At 38.1% G+C, this 25,705-nt stretch overlaps 1 protein-coding gene across 1 annotated transcript in view; it reads left to right on the forward strand.

The window, feature by feature from the left end:
- The window catches only part of DMD (dystrophin), a 2,292,995-nt gene that overhangs the window by 1,593,781 nt on the left and 673,509 nt on the right, over positions 1-25,705 (forward strand). The gene's annotated exons all lie outside the window — the stretch shown is intronic.

Consider the following 25,705-nt stretch of genomic DNA (forward strand, 5'->3'; position numbering starts at 1 on the left):
GACAGCTGGCAGAGTTGTGGTAGTAGCTAAAAAAGAATTAAGAGAAAGAGGAATTTTTCTCAAAAGCAGGTGCTTTTCATCCTCTTTAGCACACTGAAACAGATCTGGGCATAAAGTCAAGATGTTAAATACACAAATGTTGAATGAAAAAAATCAACAGGTAGTCATTTAGATCCAGAGCCGCTTTTATTAAAATAAGGCTTTTCTTTTTTCTTTACTGTGGTGGTTCAAATATCGGAATAAAGAATTGTTTCTATTCCTGACTTCCTGACTTGCAGGAAGTTAATCAGATATAAATGCAATATAAAAAAGAAAATCTAATCTGTATTATGCTTCTTGTGTATGTTTATTATTTCATGTACTATATTACAATAGAATAGAATTTATAATTCATTATAGTAAAATTTTTCCATTGCAGTCCTACTGTTGAATGTGTAGAAGCTACACATATATGTGCAGCTTTAACATATATGTCTTTATCCTGAAAATAATTTCAAAGAACATATGGTTATAGATAATTTTTAAAGATTAAGGACCCCAAAGTTTAGAGGGGAAATAGCTAGATTAAGGCCACACAGCTGGAAAGCAAGCAAACAAGGGTTTCAGTCCACGTGTGTCAAGCTCCAAAGCCTGTGTTTTGTTTTGTTGCTATGCTTTACACTATCTCTCTGTCCAAGAACCTAATGGAAAATTACAGATACGGATGCAGCTGGCCAGCCCTTAATATAATTTAACTCAATCTTAAACATATCTGGAGTAAAAGTGATATATGTTTCCGTGTCCTCTCCTCTCCCCTCCCCTCCCTTCCCCTCCTCTCCCCTCCTCTTCTCTCCCCTCCCCTCCCCTCCCCTCCTCTCTCCTTTCCTCTCCTTTCCATGTGCATGTGTGTGAGAGAGGGGAGCGGAATCGTGCTTTGTTGCCCAGGCTGGAGTGCAGTGGTGTGATCTCGGTTCACTGCAACCTCTGCCTTTCAGGTTCTAGTGATTCTCCTGCCTCAGCCTCCCAAGTAGCTGGGATACAGGTGCACCCCACCACACCCGGCTAATTTTAGTATTTTTGGTAGAGATGGGGTTTCTCCATGTTGATCAGGCTGGTCTTAAACTCCTGACCTCAAGTGATCCATCTGCCTCAGCCTCTCAAAGTGCTGGGATTACAGGCGTGAGCCACCATGCCTGGCCTGTTTCTGTGTTTTTTTCTACTTAAGAAGTAGAAAAAATTGGTTCACTCTATTTGAATTTCTTAGAACCGTAGAAATCCAAACTTGGAATAATTACTGCAATTATTATCTAGTTGAATATTCTCCTTTTATAGATGTAGAAGCTGAGGCCTAAAGTTGCTTGTTTTGTTTTATAAACACTAAACCAAACTACCTTGTGGCTGCTTACTTAAATTATAAATTATAATGGGGTGGCCTTGCCTGAACACTATAAATTGTTTTAATTTTCAGGACAAATCAACATGCTGGAAAAAAAAAAACTTGCAATTCTTGTTGCTTGGATACCTGTCCATATCAGTTTCTATTGTTACATAAAAGCACCCCAAAACTTAACAGTTTAAAACAAGAGTTATTTATTGCACATAATTCTGTGTGTCTGAAGTTTGCTCTGTGATTAGCTGAATAGTTATTCTGATGGTCTTGCTTGGTGTTATTTATGTGGATGCAGTTATCTAGCAAGTGAACAGGAGCTAGATGGTCTAAAATGGACTCTCTCAGATATCTGACAACTGGCTGTTGGTTGGAGAACCTTGGTTCTTCATAAAGCCACTCATTGTTCTGTAGGCTAGACTAGGCTTCATTACATGCTATTCTCAGGGCAGTGTTCCAAGAGAGGGAGAGTGGAAGCTACAAGACCTCCTGATGCCTAGGCTTTGAAACTTGTACATTACTTCTGCTAAGTTCTATTGGTCAAAGCATGTCAAAAGATCAGCCCAGATTCAAGACATGAGGAAATTACTTCATCTCTTGAAAGGAGGAGCTGCCACATCACATGTCAAAGGGGTATGCATGTTGGGATGGAAGGTTTTATTGTCACCATATTTATACACAAATCACTACATTGGGGAAAAGGGGGGAAACTGGATATCAAAAGTGTTGGTCTGAATCCAATGCTCTATTTCAGTGATTCTCAAAAATTACCATGTGTTACAACCACCCAGTTCTTAACGAAGTATAGATACTGGGCTTCAACCCCAGAGTTTCTGATTTACTAGCTCTGGGGTGAGACTTGCATCTCTCTCTCTCTCTCTCTTTCTTTCTCTTTTTTTTTTTTTTTTTTTGTGACTGAGTCTTGCTCTGTCACCCAGGCTGGAGTGCAGTGGTGCAATCTCGGCTCACAGCAACCTCTGCCTCCTGGGTTGAAGCGATTCTCCTGCCTCAGCCTCCTGAGTAGCTAGAATTACAGGCACCTGCCAACACGCCCGGCTACTTTTTGTATTTTATTAGAGACAGGGTTTCACCATGTTGGTCAGGCTGGTCTCGAACTCCTGACCTCAGGTGATTCACCCGCCTCAGCCTCCCATGGTGCTGGGATTACAGGTGTGAGCCACTGTGCCCAGCCAAGACTTGCATCTCTGCAAAGTTCCTAGGTTATGCTGATGCTGGACTATGCTTTGAGAACTACTACCACAGACATACAGTGAGTAGGTAAGAACAAATTCATCCCTTCTGCTGTGTTCAGCAAGGAGTGGGATTCCAATGAGGTCCCGTGCTGTGAATCTAAAGGGAAATCCATCTTATTTTAGCACCTCTACTCCCCATCCCCCCACCCCGAGGATGTTATAGCTTAGAAGTTCAAGGAGATGGACAGCACACTAAACCAGGTAGTATTTGCCCTGCAGAGCTGTTCAATGTTCCTGGATGAGACCTGTGAGAAGAAAAGCCATAAGTTCCTCTAGAGACTTTCAGAACCATTGAGGTAGACAGGACTTTGCATGGGTCTGAAGGCCTGCATGGCAGATGGAGGCAAAGAGCCAGCAAATCTGGTTGTAAATGTCAATGTGAATCCTTTCTTATCCACAAGCTGCTGGGTCTGAGAACATTAATGTTCTACAATACCCGATTTAGCATTTTTGAAATAAATTGCATATAGACATGCTTAATGTGAAGACTCCAAATCAGGATATTTGATTCAAATGTCTCTTGGTAATAACTATGGAATGAATAACCCATTGTATGTAGACATATAGAAGAGCCAGTTAATAGAGGTTTCTAGTTGATTAAACACTGGTAAAATCATCTCTTCCTGTAATTAAGTTTGGAGAGAGCAAGTCTCAAGTGTAATTAGGAAAGCATAGCATTGGAGGTCAAGAAGCCTAAATTCTAATATCTCAGTTGTGCTACCAACTATATAAGGGATCAACACACTGTTTCTGCAAAGGACCAGATACTAAATATTTTCTGCTTTATGGGTCATGTGGTCAACTCTGTCATTGTATACTAAAACACAGACAATACCTAAATAAAGGGACACGACTGTGCTCCAATGACACTTTACAGAAACGAAGCAGGTAAGATAGATTTGATCCTTAGTGGACTACCCATTTCCCCTTAGCACTCATCCTTCCTGTAAACCGTGAAGCTTCTAACTACAAGTACCTGTGACTCTACCTGAGTCCTTTCTCTGGCTGTAGGAGTAGCTCTCCCTTTTGCAGAGCAGGCTGGAAGCTGGGGAGGAGATATCTCTGGAATGGCACTTAACCAGTGGACAGAAGCTGGGGGATAAATGTGTTAGTCTTCATAGATTTCATACTGCTATGAAGAAATACCTGAGACTGGGTAATTTATAAAGGAAGAAGAAGTTTAATGGACTCACAGTTCCACATGGCTGGGGAGGCCTCACAATCATGGCAGAAGGCGAACGAGGAGCAGAGGCACGTCTTACATGACAGCAGGCAAGAGAGCATGTGCGGGGGAACTGTTCTTTATAAAACCATCAGATCTCGTGAGACTTATTCACTATCAGGAGAAGAGCGCAGGAAAAACCCACCCCCATGATTCAGTTACCTCACACGTGGTCCCTCCCACAACACGTGGGGATTATTGGAGTTACAACTCAAGATGAGATTTGGGTGAGAACACAGCCAAACCATATCAAAATAAATATCCCACCTTCTTCTCCCCTTGGGTAGGACACCTCCAATGCATGTTGCACACTAAAAATCTCCAGTGGATTGGGCAGTTGACCACAATGACAAACAGGCCTCTTAGCATGCCTTGTATAGGCTTCCTTCCCATGTATAGACTTTCTTCCCATTTTGGCAGAATCTGGACCCAACCCCACATCTCCTGAGTTTGATTTCAGTGCTCTTCAGTATTATATATCTCAACTTTGTTCCCTGCTTAGACACAACTGACAGATTTGTATATCTTCAGCTGTACAGCTCTGTCTTCTCTACCGTGGCTTTCTGGGATCAACTCCCGATGAAATTATTTGTATTTAAATCCTTGTCTCAGGGTCTACTTCTGGGAAAACCTAAATTAATACAAGTCTTAGAATTAGTGCCACAGTTATACCTTTTGAGTAAGTTATGTTGGAATTCCCATTTTATAGATGAGATAACCAACGGTCAGAAAGGTTAAATGATTTGTCCAAAGTTACACAGCTAGTCAGTGACAGAGTGGGTATTCAAAAATAAGTCTCTTTGACTCCAGAGCTTATGCTATTAATCAGTACTCCATATATCAAGCAGTGATTTATTTATCTTCATTTGAATTTTTTGAGGTCTCTATTTAGATTAAATATCAAATACTCACATATACGATTATTTATACATTTTAATTTGAACTTCACTCACCTCTCCAAAGTTAAATAAAGCATTCCATTTCCATTTCAATAATACTTTAAATATCTAGGCAGTTAAAGCATGAGGTTACTTGGCACTTAAATATACTCTTGTCATACTACACTTTTTTGGCTTAAATTGCAAAAAAAAAAAATTGCAAAAAGAAAAAAAGATTAATTTATTATGACAGTACCCTACATTGATCTGCAATGATCATATTTTTTTGTGAAAATGGCCTTCATTTATCTGCAGTGAAGAAAAAAGATGGCAATTAGTTCTTGCATTCTTATTCCTCTCTTGGGTCCTGATCCTTCTCATTAATAGAAACATGGCGGGGGAGGGGTGTGTAACCCACACCCTTTCCTGTTTCTGTTATGTTTCCACTGTTGATTCTGCTTCAGGTGAATCTTTAGGATTAGGCAAATAAATTTCAGTGGAGTCAAATCTTTTTCTCCCTCACTAACAGATGATTTCCCTGCTAAAAACACTTATGACATGGCTATACTATTGTCGTTTTTCTAGTTACAGCCTCTAAACCTTGAAAACTTCCTCAAAGTCTAATACGTTAGGAGCAAGCTTTTGTACAAAAAAAAATGAAGACCCTTAATCAGTTGTAATAACAAAATAAATCAATTTTACACCCTATCCCAAGATACTTCAAGGCCTTGAGCAGCTAGGGAGACTCCTTAACTCTTGGCATTAATTAACTAATTAATTAATGAATTTAAAAAATCATATTTGTATGTATCAATGAGGTAAGAGTACTTGAAATTATGAGATATGTCACACTGTCGAAAGGGAAGTGACAACAGAAAGCCCTGGCTGGTGAGGCCCCAGCACTGCTCACACTCATCAGAAGGAAGTCTTTCTATGTAGGCAGTAGTGGGTCCCTGGTCCCAGGCCAGGTTCTTCAACAATGCTCACTGGTTAACAGGAAAGGCACTACAATGGCATCATTGTTAACATCCAAGACAGTGATAGAATGTGAAACCTCTACTGTTTAGTATTTAGTATTCAGCATTTAGATGTTAATTATCCATTTTATGATGGAGTTCCCTTCTTCTTCCTCTCTTAACCTTTTGGCAGTTTTATTGCATGGTTACCATTTCCAGTTAGGGTTGTGCTTTGGGATCTGAACTGATGAAGGAAGGGAAGCTCTAATTCATCTAATTCATCATTTCTAGGAAAAAGAGAAGGCTAACATCAATTCTGATGATTAGAGATTTTTTGATTACCTATGTCCTGCATTTTAACAGAAATAAAGTGTTAATTACAGTAAACTTACCTTAACCTTCTTATGCTATTTAACACTCTTCAAGAAAGGACTTCTGCTTGAAATCACTATAGAGTATACCATAATCTTGACTGTCATACTCTGACGAAGAAACCAGAACTATTTAGGTATATTCATGAAAATACATACCCTACCACTCAAAATGGAAGGCTTCAACATGTATTCCTAATATTTCCTAAAACTTCACTGAAGAGTTTTAAAATTGAATATAACTTTACCTTCAAAGAAACAAGATTTCAAAAGGAAATTGTAGCAGTTTTGTACTTCAATTGTCGATTTTAAGATTGTGGTCTGAAAAGTATTTGAGCAGTCATTCATTCTTTTCCACTATCTCAGAAAAGGCTCTCATTCTATTAGAAGCAATCTGAAGAAGGGTAACTGCCAACTCTCTTCTTAAAAAGTGACGAGCAGATGGCATTCCACCAATCTGCTATACTTGACAGTTTTTCAACTACCTAACCTAAGTTCCAGTTACTGTCTAAATTATTTTTATTCGAATAGGAAAAGTCCATTTATGCTTACTGTACATTTCGACAGTGTTCCTTCATTCTTTGAGGTCTGTTATTTAATCTCCTTCCCACTTTTCTTTTCTATCATAAATCAGATGAGTCCCCATGGTCTGGCAACAAAAAAAGCTGTTTCTCAAATTTTTAACATCTCTGTGGCCCTCCTCCTACCTTTCCAAGTGTTTTCCATACTATTTTTCTGTTGTGGGCTTCAGAATTGGAAGCTATTCCATAATTACTGGTCTACCCATGACTCTGTCACATCATAAAGTCTATATACCCTTTTTCTACCTTTACATGCCAAATACCAGGTGTGTCTAGCTTTAATTCAATGACTAGCAAACGGTAGGTATTGCAGTAATACTTTTTGGTCAAATGAACAAGTACATTTATTTTACAGAAAGATCAAATGCATCAACCTTCCTATGTAATAATAGTAATACCAAGAAGATTAAGTGATTGCATGCTTGACCAGCTGTTTAGTGGCAGAATCTGGACCCAACCCCGCATCTCCTGAGTTTGATTTCAGTGCTCTTCAGTATTCTTATATATCTCAACTTTGTTCCCTGCTGAGACACAGCTGACAGATATATATATGTCTTCACAATCTCAGTAGTAAGTCCTATTTTTTTTTTAAGATTACAGTGCTGATCAAAGAGGGATATTCTATGGCACTGATGAAAATCTTCTAGGCCAGATATAACCCCTATCTCATTCTTAAACCCTCATTCTTGACTGTGTCTTGAAATCCAATTTGAGAACCTCTGCTTTACATGCTACCTTCCTCTTAAAATTCATATAGTTTACTTCTTCTCTCATCTTCAGTATTTTTATGAAAATATGTTTTAATCTTATTTCCAAAGTGCTTGTCAGCCCATGCTGAGTTCATTAGACAAACAATCTAGGTATCCTAATATTTATGTAAAATTGCTAGCAGCGCTAACTACACCAGTACCCACTTAAATTACAATATAAACCTACAATAGGAAAAAAAGTCAAAATTATACTACTTTTAATTCCTACTTCTAGAATAATTATCACACCTTCAAAAAAACTCATAATTGTTCTCTAATATTAAAAACCAGGAACTAAATTATATCACTATATATATAGATATATAGACATGTAACTATATATAGTTGATATATATATTACATGTCACTCTATATAGTTTTATATATAGATAGCTACATATCTATATAGTTTTTTTATAGGAAACTATATAAACTCATATGTATATATTTATATATAAACTCATATATATATTTATATATATAAACTCATATATATTTATATATGTAAACTCATATATATGAGAAATATCTATATATAAATATATAGATATAGGAGACGATATTGAAATAAAACAAACTAGCCAATCTCCAATGTCACTTTATTTTCCCAGGACTCTTCTTTATTCTCAAATAAATTTATGAATACACAATATAAATAAATGTTCTATAATGCTCATTATGGATTATAATAGTTTTCTTGTCATACTGAAGTGAATGAGAGTTATTTCTTTGATTATTAGCATACTTTTCATAACCATATGATTTGGTGATAGGCACTTTTGCTTACTAAGTTCAGCATGATCAAAACAGAACTCCTATTATTTTTATTGCTGATTCTTATATCTTTAAGGTAAAATATGCCCTTTTCCTTTGAACCTGCACACTGTGTTTAACAAATAAGCACATAACTCAGGATTGAATTGTGCACTTTGATTTGAGCTTTTTTTTCAAGGTCAGGACCCAGTTTCGCAAGAAGTTTTATTTTTTCCAATACAGCTGACATCCAATCCCACCAGCTGAAAGACAAACTTGTCTAATAAAGCTTTCAGATTCAATTTGCCGCCTGCATACAGCTTGAGAAATCTCTGGAGGTCACTCACAGCATGTGTTGCAACCCCAACAGGGAGAAGTAATGAAAAGATTCTGGTTAAAAAGCTGACACTGCCCCTTCCAACCTCTTTGAATGTGAATATAATAAGCCAGTTTATAGATGCAAATCTCTATGATTCTGGGGATTTCCATCTTGATCTCTGACTCCAAGGAACATTTGAATGCATGGATTTGTATCCATTATCTGAGTGAATAAATGCTTCATATTGAAAAAGGGGTGCTTTAACAACAAAAGTCTGATGTAAATCAGGCAAAACAACATTGTCACTTCATGTTTAACGCTCCTGGAGGGTCTCTAAGGTCTCACAGTTTGGTTCTATTCCAGTGATATATAGACATATCATAGCCATTTTCAAAAATAATACCTGCTTTCATTTCAATTATTCCCCCTAGCTTTTGCATTGACCCAAACATACCTAATATTTATCTTACAGCTAACATGCATTAATGCCTTGCTCTGTACCAGGCATTTTGCTAAGTATTCTTTGTGCATTATTCTGTTGAATCTTATAACAGCCTTATGAAATAGGTACTACATTATTATTATTTTTCACCATGAGAGGAAATGAAAGCCTAGAGAATGGTTATCCGAAGACACCCAGCTACTAAGTGGGCACAGCATGGCCTTGAACCTGAGTCTTTCTAAAGTTCTTGCCCATCTTTTACCTTTATGTTAAACACACTGGATCTTGGTCATGCGGTCTGTGAATAAAGACTCCATATACTGTGGGATCAATTCTACCATATTGTGTATGCTTTTGTACATGTTTTCCAAATGAAATTAAACGACACTCTCCCCCCTTCTTTTCTGTTTTGCATGACATCTAAATCTTTTATTAAATCTCCATGGGTGGAATTGGGCCTTAAGTAGTAGTAGCTTTGAAGCTTAATACTAACCTCAGAGCTATGGAAGTGGTTTCAATATGAAGAAATATATAGATTCTGCTCTTTTCTTTTCTCTTTTTTCTTTTCTTTTTCCTTCTATTCTAGAGGAGCCATTTGGCTCCTCTAGAATAGAAGGCAATCAGGACAGAAAAAGACATTGAGATGATAAGCTTGATTCTCCCAGTGTTACTACTTAGCTTTATTTATTCTCCCACATTTGTAACTGTCAATTCAAGGTCAAAAAGCCAGTACAGTGGCAGAATTATAAAAAGTAGCTCTGGAAAATCTATAGGGTACCATAGTCCAGCACCCTGCTGCAAGTCAAAATCAATTAAATAAATATATTTAAACAGCACTTCATTTAATCTTAAGGGCACCACAACTCCCTTGGAAAATTATTTTTTGTGTTGAGACCTGATTCTCTGAAAGTGTTTTCTAGTGTTTTCTGTGTTTGGTGGCTCTGGTGAATAAGTGTACCCAATTGCCTATAGCATGAAATCACAGAAATGAATATGGGCTGGAACTTCAATCAGTCATACAAACCAGAAGCCTAGGGTTCATCACCTCTTCTGGAAAGCATCCCCTTTGGGCCTCAAAAGGGTAGAGTTTCCTCCAATATATGTTCATACTTCCCTTTGCCTCCCATCTGTAATTTCAACCAGTCTGTTGCTCTCGACATTTTTAGGCTTCGCATACTGGGTTTCTTCTTAGGAGTTCACTTGAAGAAAGGGTTGTATGCTTTAAAAATACTAAAAGTCACTGGACTAGATGATAATGAAATTTCTGTGAAATAAAAGGGAGTTAACAGAGGTGTTACCACTCATCATAATGGATATTGTTGACCTTTCCTCTAGCCAGTGTCCCACTTAAGCATGCGTCTTGGCTGGAATTTATTTTTCTCATCTGGATAAATCTGAAGCATTATAGTAAAACCCAGTGTGAGCAAGGCCATGGATGCAAGTGGATTGAGATGAATGAGTGGATAGACCTGCGTGGGCAGAAATAATGAGGTCAGCAATAAACCATACCAAGGGATGCACACTCAAGGAATAAATTGGAGGTAGCAGAATAACTAAACAAATGATAAGTTTGGTCAGACTATCACATGAATATCAACTAAAACAACTTATGACTATAGTTAGTGAACCCTAGAGTGAAGAAAACAAAATACTGTTATCCATCTGATCAAAAAATAATAAAATTGTTTACATGTATATATTATCTAAAATTTCCCTTAAGAATCAAGATTATAAATTCCCGCAGTTAAGGAAATTGAATAAGAGGAGATTCAGGAAAGAATCTTTTCTCTTCCTATTCCTAGTCCATTTTTCTTCTAACTGCAGTAGTGAGAACAAGAATTTATTCACCAAATCATAATAGATTGCAATTAGGGGATCCCATTTGAATCTTGGAAGACATGATTTGAGGCAAATCAAAAATCCATGTTTATAAAGTCAATTATTGGTTTATTTAATTTACTGTTTCAGCAGGAGGTATAGGTTAGTAATGTAAATCACTTCAAGAAGGTTTTGGTCAAAGTTTTGCCAATTTTTTTCTGTAAAAACCCAGATAGTAAATGTTTTGGGTTTTACAAGCCAGAAGATCTTTGTTGAAGTTACTCAACTCTGCTAATGAGGTGTAAAAGCAGCCATAGGCAATTTGTAAATGAATAAACGTGGCTGTGTTCCAATAAAAGTGTATTTGCAAGAACAGGCCGTGGGTTGGATTTGGCCCACAAGCTGTAGTTCACTGACCCCTGTTTTAGATAAATACTAGCTAGTAGATTCATTGTAGCTAATAAAGGGAATATAGATTGTTTAATGTATTTCCCTAATCTTCTTAAGGCTTCCTCCAGGGGAAAAATATTTCTTATCAACAGTGTTATTAATGCTTACTTGGAACAAAGAATTCCATTTACTTAGCATAGAATGGACATTTGTGAAGCCACTCATGGAAAGAATAAAGAGATGTGAAATACTTGGTACAACTCGTAAGAGTGTTCCACTATCATTTGAAAAAATGATAAGTAGTAGTTATATAAGAGAGCTTGAGCCTAAAACACTTGTTCTCACTTACGTTTTCCTATCTCAGCAGCAAAAAATACAAATAAAGGGGATAACTAGATGTTATATTTTCTAAATTCTTATCACTATAAGTCCCGTATATTTAGATATTGAAGTACCCTTAAATATACCTAAGCAGAGGTAATAATTTCTATACTATGGAAAATCTAATTACTACTCATGGAGATTAAAATGTTATACATCGCTTCTGAGCTTTCTTTGAAACTTGAAATGGTGCACTTGGACAAAGGTAGAATGGTCTCCCAAAGTAGCGTCATAGATTAGCAGAAAAGAGCTATGATAATGCCACTTCAAGTGACTATCATTTAAATAATGAATTAGGAAGAGTTAAGTTGTATAGTTACAGGCAGTAGGAGATGTCACCATCAGGAGGATAAGAAGCCATTTTCCAGCACATTATTTGACTTACTGGTGTAGTTCCTTCTTTAACTGTAGGTTACTCATCTGTATCCTTAATTTATCAATACACTAATCTGACAAATAATTTATTAAGGATTATTGTGTACCCTCCTCTGTATTAGATTCTAGGGATACAATATGGATCAAGATAAGCATGATTCCTAGACTCCTAGAAAGTAAGAAAATTAAATAACTGTACGTGACAAATACTAGGATGTGAAAAAATGCTAGGGAAGAATCAGGAAGAATCACCTAACCCAGTCTGGAGTATTGCAACAGAGCGATGTCAGAGGAAACATTCTGGGAAAAAAAAAGAGGAAATTTGAAGATGGGACTTGAAGGATAAGTAGGTATACCTAAGCAAACAAGTAGGGGAGAGTGTTCCGGGCAAGAGAAACAAATAACAGTTGGAGGCACAATGGAGCCTAGCACTTTCTAAAAATATCGGTATGGCTGAAGCACTGAGTTGGGGTTGGGAATAGGTGAGGAGCGATGTGTCAGGGAGGACGTTCCAGATGGCGCTGGAAATGCATACATGTTCTTATGTTGCATTTTAAGACATGTTAGAGAAATCAGACACATTTTATTTGAAGGGTAATTGAAAGCCACTGAAGCATTTTAGAGAGACTAGTGACATGAGCATATTTGGATTTTAGAGGGATTACTCTGGCCGAAGAATAGATAATTGATTGGATAAAAGCAACTTTGGAGGCTACTCCAGTGGTTCAGATGATAGATAATAATGACCTAAACTAGAGAAGTAATAAAGGGAATGGAGACAAAGTAGACAGATTCAAGTGATACTTGGCACGTGGAAACAACAGGCCCTGGTAACTGACTGGACATAAAATGGAGAGATACAGAGAACGCGAATAGAATACCCAGGCATTTGGCTTGATAAACTGGGTAGCCCGTGGTAGAAATTACTAAACTATGGACTATTTTTAGGGTTCAGAGGAACCGTGAGTTCAATTTTAGATGTCTAGTTTTGCAAGGCCGCTGAGGTAACTGAGCATATGAGTCAGGAGAGAAGTCTAGGCTAAAAATATGGATGCCAGAGTTACCAGCATGTACGATAAAGCAAAGCTGAAGTCTCGAGGGCAAGATCACCTAAACATCTGGCTGGAGAAGGCAGCAGATAAAAAGTAAAAGGAGAGGCCAGGCAAGGTGGCTCACGCCTGTAATCCCAGCACTATGGGGATCCGAGGTGGGTGGATCACCTGAGGTCAGGAGTTTGAGACCGGCCTGACCAACATGGAGAAACTATGTCTCTACTAAAAATACAAAATTAGCCGGGTGTGGTGGTGCGTGCCTGTAATTCCAGGCATGAACCCAGGAGGTGGAGGTTGCAGTGAGCCAAGATCGTGCCATTGCATTCCAGCCTGGGCAACAAGAGTGAAACTCTGTCTCAAAAAATAAGGGAGGGAGGGAGGAAGGAAGGAAGGAAGGAAGGAAGGAAGGAAGGAAGGAAGGAAGGAGGGAAGGAAGGAGGGAGGGAGGGGGGGGGGGGGGGGGGGGGGGGGGGAAGGAAGAGGGAGGGAGGGAGAAAAGGAGAAGAATTCAGGAGAATGATTACTTCTAGGGAGATGGAGGAGACTGTGCTGTAGGGAACACAAGGGTGGGGTCAAGGTATTAGCAATATTCAATTTCTTGATTGGGGTTGTATTTACAAAGAGTATTGCTTTATAATTATTCTTCACACTTTATGTATATGTTCTATGTAATTATCTATAGATAAGACAGATTTCACTGTAAAAGAAAATAAAAGGCTTCCAACAGATTATCATCACAATTGTAACAGATTCCCCTGCTGCCTGGAGTCACAGGCCATTTTCCTACCTCTGGTTGCAGCTGCAGCTGCAGTGGACAGCCCTGTGTGAGTTCAGACTTGCCTTTAGCTGACGGCATCCCATGTCAAGGGAATCACTCCCATTTTTCTACTTTCTGTTTAAGGGACTTCTCTGACATACCAGGAGCCCACAGGTTTTGTGAGCTTACTTAGCCTTGAAGTTGTAGTGAGTGAGCAACCCTCAACCAATGGAGATGGGAGCCCACGGATATATTTTTAACCACTATTCCTTCTGGGGGCAAGGGGAATTCTCTGTGATTCTCAGGAGCATACAAAAGTTCTGTCAAAATACAGTCCCCATGGTCCATAGGCATGACCTTGATGATAATACATATGATGGGCATTTCCTCCCCATCTGTCTCACTCTTTTAGTTTTTCATTCTTGCTTCCTAGGGATCAGTTTCCAAATAAACTAGCTGTACCCAAGTCCTCATCCAGGCCCTGTTTTCAGGGAACCCAAAGACAACAGTAAGAAAAATGGAACTGAAAGAGGAGAAGACTTTAAGGCATGAAGAAATTTCCTCTGTATTCCAGACTGTATATTTAACTGCCTACTCAACAGTTCCACTTAGATGTCTCAAAAATAATTTCATGATCTTTTACTGTCATGAAATTCATGACCTTCCCTTGATATATTCCTTTCTTCAGGTTTGGTAGCAGCACTTAGCTATCCAGTAACAAAATCTTGGGGGTCATTCTTAAAACACTCCCACCTCACCCCTGCTGGACATCCACCACTAAGTTCAGTTGATTTTCTTTTTGCTCCTAAATATTTCTTGGTTCAGCTTTCATTTTTAGATTTATCCTGCATACTCCTGCACAATCTCATCATCTCTTTCCTGGACTGTTACCGTAGTCTTATATTAGGATGATCATAGTCTTGATTTGTCTGGAGAAAACATGCTTTATATCATTGCCTCAGTGTGACTAATAGTCCCACCTTTCACTTGTAACACTATACAGGTTATTGGGTTAAATAATATGGTCATCCAAACCTAATGTCTCCTCATTCATTTCTTCTTGCTTACGTATCATAGCTGTGCGAAAATTCAAAATGTAAATTTGATACAGACAGAACTCTGTTTAAAATGCTCCAGTACCTTACCATTGATCTCAAAATAAAAATTTCAAAAAAAAAATTGATATCTCACAGGACCTTGTATAGTGTGACCCTTTCCATTTCATCATCCTTATACCAGATACCATGAACTACTTACTTTCTTATCTCCACATTGACCTCCCTCCTAGTCTTGTTTTGTCTATGAAAGTGCTTATTTTGTTTTTTAAAGCTATGGCACCTACTAGTCCCTCTGATTGAGATACCATCCTTTTGAATTTTCGACCTCATACCTACTCACTTTTCAGATCTCAGCTCAAATGTTATACTCAGGAAAGACGCTCCTTACCTCCCAAACCAGGTTGGTGTAAATGGCACTATTTATACTCCTCTTCGAGAGTACATACCAAATCCTATATTTATTCGTGAGACAATTTGAATTCATGTTGTTCCCCCTACTCAATTGTGAGCTTCTTGAGGACATACTCTGCCTCCCCCTCACCTAGCTTTATTGAAGTATAATTGAGAAATAAACACTATATGTTTTCAAGGTATACAACTTGATGATTTTATATGAATATATTGTGAGATGATTACCACTATCAAATTAATTCATACATCTATCATAAGAAATAGTTACTATTGTGTGTTGGGGGGGATGAGGACACTTAAGATCCAGTCTTGTAGCAAATTTCAAGTAAACAGTAAAGTATTCTTAACTATAGTAACCATGATGTACATTAGATCCCCAGACCTTATTCATCTTATAACTGAAAGTTTTTGCCCTTTAACCAATGATATGGTTTGGCTGTGTCCCGACCCAAATCTCAACTTGAATTGTAATCCCTGTAATTCCCATGTGTTGTGGGAGGGACCCGGGGGAAAGTATTTGAATCATGGGTTTGGTTTCCCCCATGCTGTTGTCGTGATAGTGAGTGAGTTCTCGTAAGATCTGATGGTTTTACAAGCATCTGGCATTTCCCCTGCTGGCACTCATTTTCTCTCCTATCACCCTGTGAAAAGGTGCCTTCCTCCATGATCGTAAGTTTCCTGAGGCCTCCGCAGCCGTGCAGAAGTGTGAGTCTATTAAACTTCTTTTCCTTATAAATTACCCAGTCTTGGGTATTTCTTCATAGCAGCATGAGAACGGACTAATACAGTAAATTGGTACTGCAGAGAGTGGGGCATTGCTATAAATATACCTGAAAATGTGGAAGTGATTTGGAGCTGGGTAACAGGCAGAGGTTAGAACAGTTTGGAGGGCTAGAAGATGACAGGAAAATATGGGAAAGTTAGAAACTTCATAGAGACTTGTTGAATGGTTTTGACCAAAATGCTGATGGTGATGTGGACAATGAAGTCCAAGCTGAAGTGGTCTCAGATGGAGATTAGGAACTTCTTGGGAACTGGAGCAAAGATCACTGTTGCTAAGCTTTAGCAAAGAGACTGGCAGCATTTTCCCCTGGCCTAGAGATCTGTGGAAATTTGAACTTGAGAGAGATGATCTGAAACTGGAACTTTGTCTTAAAGGGAAGCAGAGCATTAAAGTTTAGAAAATCTGCAGCCTAACAATGTGATAGAAAAGAAAGACCCATTTTCTGAGAAATTCAAACTGGCTGCAGAAATTTGTGTAAGTAAAGGAGCCAAATGTTAAGCACCAAGACAGTGGGGAAGATGTCTCCAGAGCATGTTAGAGGTCTTAATGGCAGCCCCTCCCATCACAAGCCCAGAGGCCTAAAAGGAGAACATGGTTTCATGGGCCAGGCACAGGGCCGTGCTGCTTTGTGCAGTCTCAGGACTTGGTGCACTGCATCCCAGCTGTGGCTAAAAGAAGCCAAAGCACAGCTCAGGCTGTTGCTTCAGAAGGTACAGTCCTTAGTGGCTTATATGTGGTGTTGGGCCTGGGGGTGCACAGAAGTTAAGAATTGAGGTTTGCAACCTCTGCCTAGAATTCAGAGGATGGGTGGGAAAAGCCTGGGTGTCCAGGCAGAAGTTTGCTGCAGGGGCAGGGCCCTCATGGAGAACCTCTCTGCTAGGGCAGTGCAGAAGGAAAATGTGGGGTTGGAGCCCCACACTGAGTCCCCACTGGGGCACTGCCTAGTGGAGCTGTGAGAAGAGGACCACCATCCTCCAAACCCCAGAATGGTCAGAAATGCTGATGGTTTGAACCGTGCATCTAGAAAAGCTGCAGATACTCAATGCTAGCTATGAAAGTGGCTGGGAGGGGGCTGTACCCTGCAAAGCCACAAGGACAGAGCTGCCCAAGGCCATGGGAGCCCACCTCTTGCATCAGCATAACCTGGATGTGAGACATGTAGTCAAAGGAGATCATTTTGGCAGTTTAAAGTTTAATGACTGCCCTATTGGATTTCAGACTTGCATGTGGCCTGTAACCCCTTTGTTTTGACCAATTTCTCCCATTTGGAACAGGTGTATTTACCCAATGCCTGTACTCCCATTGTATCCTGGAAGTAACTAACTTGCTTTTGATTTTCAGGCTCGTAGGCGGATGGGGCTTGCTTTGCCTTAGATGAAACTTTGGACTTGGACTTTTGGGTTAATGCTGGAATGAGTTAAGACTTTGGGTGACTGTTGGGAAGGCATTATTGTGTTTTGAAATGTGATGACATAAGATTTGGGAGGGGCCAGGAGTGGAATGATATGATTTGGCTGTGTTCCCACCCAAGTCTCATCTTGAATTGTAATCCCCATAATCCCCACCTGTCATGGGAGGGACCCAGTGAGAGGTAATTGGATCATGGAGGCAGTTTCCCCCATGCTGTTCTCATGATAGGGGGTGATTTCTCATCAGATATAATGGTTTTATAAGCATCTGGCATTTCCCCTGCTGGCACTCATTCTCCCTCCTGCCACCCTGTGGAGAGGTACCTTCTGCCATGATTGTAAGTTTCCTGAGGCCTCTCCAGCCATGCAGAACTGTGAATCAATTAAACCTGTTTTCTTCATAAATTACCCAGTCTCGGGTATTTCTTCATAGCAGCATGAGAACAGACTAATACAACCAACATCCCCTCTTGTTGCTTTTCATTGAATCTCCATTACCTGGGAATGAATGAGGAAGGCAGAAATAGAAATCAAGGCATTGTTCAATATAGAAATCCTGAAGTTACACAAGTAAGACTCAGTACAGAGAAGGAACCCTTGACCTGAGGATCAGAGTCTTCTGGAAACAAGGAGTACCAAAGGAGAGTGAAAAAGAAAAGTGGAGAATGAGTAGTAGCAGTAAAAGAGGAAGTAAGGGAAGAAGGGATTAAAAACCCTCATCCAAACCTTCATAGTGAGCTAAGGACTAGTTTTTCATAGATCCTAGCCCAAACTGCAACCCTCTCACTGTCTTACTTTTTTCCTGGCTCTACTTTGCTTTATTGCCTTTCATATAATCTAAAATGATTTTAAATGTGTATTTCCTGTCTCTTTTCTGTATCACAATATGAGGCCATTGGCTGTGCCACATTTACCACTGTATTCCCAGTGCCTAGAATGGTGCCCAGATCAAGTAGGCTCCCAGAGTGTCTGTTGTCAAATGATTCTCAGTCCGGTGATGTTTGCACTACATGGTGCTGCCACTTTTTTTTCCTTCATTCCATTTGGAATTTGGATCATTTTGCCAGCTTTAGGGTTTATACCTGTTTATTTCCCCTGTCTTTGCTGAATATCTGTCTACCTATTTTTCTCAGCTCTCTTCTCCTCACACTTTGCCTCCAACTTCCTCTCTGCTACAAATTATACTCAGCAAAAGACTGGAGCCACTTTTCATTGATTTTGATGTCAGTGCTTTGAGTGACAACTCCATGTGGAGAACTTTGAACCTCCTGCTATCTCATTGTTTGCTTTGAAAAAAAAAAATACTCATCTTCTTCCTGAATCCACTGGGTAAATTTATGCTCACAAAAAAGACAAAACTTCTAGAACAAAAACTGTATGAGCATCAAAAGTATTAGTTTTCCCTTGATTTTGAGACTCAAAAGTACCATAGAAATTTTAAAAGGGGGATGAAGTAATTTTATCATTCAACCCAATATATTTTACAATTTGAATGTCAGAACCATGAAATGTCTTTTCAGTGTACTATCATCCTTACTATTTCCACGTACAAGAAAAGCAAAAATATTGTTTGAGAACAAAAAAATATTTCAGTAGCAGAAAAATTCACTTTAAGTCTTTTTTTGGAGGTTGCCACGTCACACCTGTCTTCAGCTCCTCTCACTGAAGATTCTTTGTTTTCTTGAAACCAGTTGGTCACTTCCAATTCTTACCACCTCTAAATCTTCCTGGTTCTTTATATTTCACTGAAACACGTCCCTTGTCTCCTTTGATTTTTGTTCCAGTCTTTCACTTTTTATGTTCTTTGTCATCCTCTATGTCAGAAAGGATCTGCCACTCCAAATTCCTTAATATATTTATCTACCAGTGTTTATTTTCCTGTCACATGTACTCTTCAGTAATCCATTGATTTGAAAACTTTCCATTGTCTTTCTTACTTTATAGTTTGTTTCTTGAGTTCCAATTATTAATATATTAGATCAGTTAATTCTACTTTTATGCACATTTTACCTAGCTTTCTTGGTATAATATAATTTTTTTAATTGCATCAGACTGTGAGTATTAATTTAAGACATAATTTGTATTAATCTACTGGACAAGATTTTATTTATTAAGTATTTTGCCCTTTGCTAGGGTTCTATAATCTTACCCTCAGTGCCTTTGAATAGTCTTAGCCAAGCATCACCTATCCCTCTTCAATTTAAATTCTCTATTGTGTTAGTTTCTGAGATTGCACATTCTCTGGTTTGGTTTGGTTTGGTTTTTTCAGTGATCTCTGTGGTCACTTCCAACCATTTCTACGTAGTTTCCTTTTTTTCCTGTTAGACCTCTTCAATGTTAATGTCACCTGGAAGTTAACCCATTCCTAGTCTGCATGGCTTTAGGGCCAGCATCTTGGCTGATTGGCCATCACTTATACTGTACTTATTGTCCATGTTTTAAAAAATTTTTATTGTGGCAAACAGCACATAACAGAGAATTTACCCTCTGTCTTTTTTCATGTATGTTGCTATAAAGGAATGTCGGAGATTGGGCAATTTATAAAGAAAGGAAGGTTTATTTGGCTCATGGTTCTTCAGGCTGTCCAAGAAGCATGGCATCACCATCAACTTCTGATGAGGGCCTCAGGCTTCTTCCCCTCATGGTAGAGGGCATAGGGGAGCTGGTGTAAGCATAAACAAGAGAGAGAGGAGAAGTGTCAGGCTGTTTTTTTAGCAGCCAGCTCTTGCAGAACCTAACAGAGTGAGAAGTCACTCAACCTGCCTCTAGGAAGGGCATTAAGCCATTCAAGAAGGATCCACCCCCATGACCTAACACTTCCTGTTAAGCCCCACCTCCAATATTGAGGATCAAATTTCAGCGTGAGATTTGGAGGGGACAACATTTGAACTATAGCATTATCTTAATTCAAATAATTTTACTACCAATTCCATTTATTAGAGAATCTAAGATTAAGATTACTGAAAATATGCCAGTGATTATCTCTAGTACATGCTTCTCTTGTCAATTCCAAACTCGTATGTTTACCTGCTGACAAACTACCACGCAGATGTTCCGCAGGTACTTCTAACTCAAGATATGTAAAATGGATGTTATCATTATCTTCTGAAAATCTATTCCTCTTACTATATTCCCTATTTTTGTGGATGACACAATCTAATGGACAGACCAAGTTAAAAATCAGGAAGTTTTTCTGGCACTTTCTTTATTTCTTAATATTAAGTACCACAATAAATTACCAATCCTTTTAATCTTGTTAAGACAAATAACCTTGAAAGTTCTTATCTCTTATTTAGCATTGCAATTTTGTATTGTCATTCATTCAGGTAACATCTTCTACAAAACCTCTTCACTAGTTTTTCTGTCTCTCAACTCATCTTGTACACTGCAAATCCATTAAAAATACATTTTTTAATATGCCAATCATAATATATTAGTAAAGGTTGTATAATAGTTCTCTTTCTCTTCTAGGATAAAAGCTAAATTTTTCAGCTTGGTACACAAGGCCTTTCATGATTTGGTACCTACTAATCTATTTAGGGTATTTCCTACATCTTCCCACCTCTCTCTTGAAAAATCAAATAATACTAAACTATTTGTAACTCCCTAATCACCAATTGCTGCCTTTATACTTTTAACATATACTCTTCCCTTTGCTAGAAATACATTTGTCACAATAGATTCTTTGGTACACTTATCATTACATTCTCAGTTTATAATATTATTTGCGTAAGTACCTTTTTTCCTACTTTGGTCCTCCAGGGGAATGCATGTGCTTCTCTCTCCATATTATCATTTTAAAATTTACTCCTATTTCAGCAAGTATCATAATATTTTACTGACATTGTTGGCATATTGATGTAACCCTGGTGACATATTTAATAGTTAAGACGCTTTGGGCTGCAAGAAAGAATGCACTTTCAAAGTGGTTTCAAAAATAAGAATAATTCAACTCATATAACTGGAAGTTCAGAGGTTAAAGCTGGCTTCAGGTGAAGTATAAGCAGAGCTCTGTCTCTCTTTCTCTGTGACTTTCTTTGTCCTGATTTTTAATCCATGTCAGCTTTGACCTCCTCACTAGTTGCCCTCTCGGTTCCAAGATGATAGCCAGCAACAAATAGGTAACATAATTTTTTGTTACAGTGAGAGACAGAAGCACTTACCTCACAGATTCTGAGATTTTGCCCTCAGATAAGAACAATCTAAATTTTGTATCTACTACTGTATCATTAGTATATGTATTAGGTATTCATATATATCTACTATTGTACTAAAGATGATTCAGAATGATTTCATAAGCTGGTTGATTCAAACTTTGCTTCCTGAACCAAGAAGATGAGATTATCTTGACTGGCTTAGAATTGAAGATTTAGGTGAATCTAAATCCATCTGTAGAACTGAGGATGGATTCCATAGAAACTTGAAGACAACTGGAATTCTCCTAGAAAGTAGAATTTCAGAGTGGGTGTAGGAATATCTTTGAATGGAAGTTGTTTAAGCCACCAACAATATTCACTCCATTGGGGTGACACTGGGCGCAAAGGTACCCAATTAATATTTGTTCAGTGAACCTATAGGAAGACAATCTTTTCTGCAAGCTATTTATAAACTACAGGACAACGAGAAGTATTTTTCAAAAAGTTAATCATATACAATTTAGTCATTCACATAGGGAGGCTCTTCCTAAATTTCATGTCTGATCTTTATCTTGATCTTTGACGCAATCATATGTTGGCCTACATCTAAAGGTCAGTAGAAGCCTGTGGCCATTTTTTAAACAATTGGTTTAACAACATTTACTGGAATCTATATAGCTCAACTAAAAAAAAAAAAAAGGTGAGGGGGGAAACTAGCTTATCATAATACAATATTGTCAAGGAAAGTGATGCTTCCATGCAGCTATTCAGCGTTTGGTGTATTCTTGGTTTCTGCAGACCTAATAAAAAGAGATTATCTCAGCATCCTCTACGTTTAATTTTGAAAAAAAAGAAACCATGAATAATGAAAATGATTTCAAAACATCTTCACTCACATCTAAAATATGAAATAGCTAGATCAGAGGTTCTTAATAATTTAATCGGTGAAGCATAACTGAAGGATTTAGAAAAAGCGCCGAAACTATTAAAAGATTCTTCAGCTGCTGCTTAATGTTGATATCAAGTTATTTTTTACACTGGCAAACAGCTAAGCCATTCCCTGGTCACATCCACTTTTCAGCATTTAGTGCTACTCTTAATCATCCCGATCACAGCCCCAGGAATGTTTCATGGCAACTCTGCAATAATAGTATATTACTATTGGGTCCTGAATTTTGAGGTAGTTTATCTTTCAGAAAGGATATGAATAGAGCAATAAGTCCAAGTAGAGTAAGCTTTATTAATGATGCCCAAGATTTTAGACATATACTATAATCTTCAATCAATTTTACCACTACTTCCTTTTTCCCTAGTTTTAGTCTAAACCAGTCCAACTATGCTGTAGTCTCAGATAATACAATGTTAGAATTTTTTTTCAAAATATAGAATTGTCAGGAAAACTCGTATGTAATCTATACCAATCTAAATTTCTTAGCATTTGACTCTAAAGAGTAAAGCTTTTAGCACTTTCTGTGTAATACAAGGGCAAGTGCTGATTTCTCTGAATATAATTTTCCTTTGTTAGCAAATATGTTCACTGTTTAATAAAAATAAGTATGCTTCAGTTATCTCCTTTTATTGAAGGGCCTGAGAAATAAATACACAGAGGGTCCCAACTTAAAAATGTTTTGATTTACAGTGGTTTGACTTAGGAATTTTTTATTTTATGATGGTATGAAAGTAATATGCACTCAGTAGAAATCATACTTCAAGTACTCATACAACTGTTCTACTTTTCATGTTCAATACAATATTCAATAAATTACATGAGCTATTCAACACCTTTCATAAAAGAGGCTTTGTGTTTGATGATTTTGCCCAACTATAGGCTAATGTAAGTGTTCTGAGCATGTTGAAGGTAGGCTAGGCTAAGCAATGATATTCAGTAGGTTAGATGTATTAAATGCATTTTTCAATTTATGATGCTTTCAACTTATGATGGGTTTTTCCATTTATGATGTTTTCAACTTATGATGGGTTTATCAGGAAATAATCCCATTGTATGTTGAGGAGCACCTGTATCAATATATGCATTTATAGAGCTCTCATACTGATAGGGGCAGGAGGCAGAGAAGCTCTAGGCAGAAAAGGGTGGGTCCCCTGCAAAAACCCCACCCTCAAGTCAAAAAGCTTGAAACTGCAGCTCAAAGTGAGAACTTATATCCCGGTTTTCCTGCTCGAATGTTGCCTTTTTCTAAAACACCCATGGCCGCACCCCACCCCATCCTGTGCCTGTAAAAACCCCAGACTCAGCTGGTAGACAGGACTACAGCTGGACATCAGAGAGAAGCAGCTTGACTTCAGAGGGACAACTTGATAGCGTAACTTTAGAGAAGAATCTGGCTGGACTTCAGGGGAAGATTACTTGCCACCCCCATCCCCTTTTCAGCTCCCCTTCCTGCTGAGAGCCACTTTCATCAGCAGTACAATCCCTAACATTTACAATCCTTCAATTTGTTCATGTGACCTCATTTTTCCTAGATGCTGTACAAGAGCTCAGGAGCCACAAGTGTGAATACAAAAGGCCCTTTGCCCTTGCTGGTGGAGGGCAGCTGCCTTGTGCGAAAAGACAAAGGGCCCACTGAGCTATTAACACCTAAGCTGTCCGTGGATGGCAGAGCTAACAGAGTACTGTAACACACCCTCTGGGGCTTCAGGGGTCACAGACACCTCCACTAGATGCTGCTTCAGCTCTCATGCACTCCAGTTCCCACCTCGTTTGCTTGCACACTCCCTCCAGTGAGGAGTTGAGAGTGGTGGGCTAAGTAAATAAGGCATCCCTGTTGCGAGTCCCACAAAGGGGTCAGGGAAATATCCTGCCTCATTACAAAGTAGGTTTAAACCCTTTACTAAGTTAGTAATTATTCGGTAATAATACTTAAATGAAAGCTATTCTGTTAGACTAAATTCAGATTGTCAAAGACACAACAGAAAAGCTTTCTCATTCATGAACCCATTATTTCCTTTTGGAAAATATATTAAATAAAAATACAGTTGTCATGCTAATTTCTAATGGTAGAACATATTTTGAAAACTCGTTTATGTTTGGAAGATTTTGCTTTAGTGCAGATAATCAGAATGATGTGATATACTAAGAAATATTTTTTTTAAAATGAGATGCAACATTTCTCATAATCTAAATAGGAAATGGCAAAACATTGTCCTAAGCTTAAATAATTCATATGAAGTGATATAACATTGTTTTCTAAAGGTCCATGATATGTAGTGATTTCTAATGTGTTTAATAGCATTTGTCCTAATTGGGTAATTGGATGGTTCTAATATGTAAGGAAGCCCTCCAGTACTAATTTCATGTACTGGGAAACTATTGGGCAGGGATGAATCCTTTCACTCCTAAGTAAGCCTGTCAGATCATATAAATCTGCTTTTTGATTTGCAAAGACTTTTAGACATACCTCTTGAGAGTATTAAACATCTACTAAATTATATGTAAAGCATTTTGGTCTAAGATTTACAATGCTCAAAGGAGACAGATTTTAAAGTTCAGCATTGGAATTTCCATAATTTCCTTCCAATTCTAGAATTTTACAACTGAGATAGCAAATAATAATAATATAAAGAAATATGTGATCAAAGACTCAGAGACTCTTTACATAAGACTGAAATCAACATAGGAGTTTGGAAAGAAGACTATGTGGGTTAACTAGAATTGTCAACAAAGACTTCACAGAAGAGTGTGATCATAGAGATTAGCAAGGAATGAAACAGGTGCAAAAAATACTTAAGTCTAAGAAACAACAAGGATAAATTTATTTTGTAAAGAAGGAAAGCATATTGGGTATTACATAAAGAGACTGGCTAGTTTGACACAATTTGTACTTTTGGGGTAAGCAGTGGGAAATCACTTTCTGTAAGTAAAGTGGAAGATAATTCAGGTATTGGATATGGTCCTATGGCATTTTTCAACCTTTGTTTTCCCCCCATCCCTATACTACCGATATCATCACAGATGTTGGCAATATTCACGTACTTGCCTGAAGATACTCATATTAGAGCCTAGAGATACGTAAAGGTGAGTGCAGTTAAATAGCAAAATTCAAGCACACTAGTTCTGACTGTGCACTCTCACTCAGAAAAGCACACTGGAATGTGGGAGTACTCTTATATTGACAACCTTTAGTTCGTTCTAATTTATAAAAAAATAATAAACTATTTAGAAAATTTAGATATTTTATATCTGTTACACAACCCATTGTCAAATGATTGAGATATCATTGTTTGGC

Source organism: Piliocolobus tephrosceles, chromosome 12 (genome assembly GCF_002776525.5).
Source record: "Piliocolobus tephrosceles isolate RC106 chromosome 12, ASM277652v3, whole genome shotgun sequence".
In the NCBI taxonomy this organism is placed as follows: Eukaryota; Metazoa; Chordata; class Mammalia; order Primates; family Cercopithecidae; genus Piliocolobus; species Piliocolobus tephrosceles.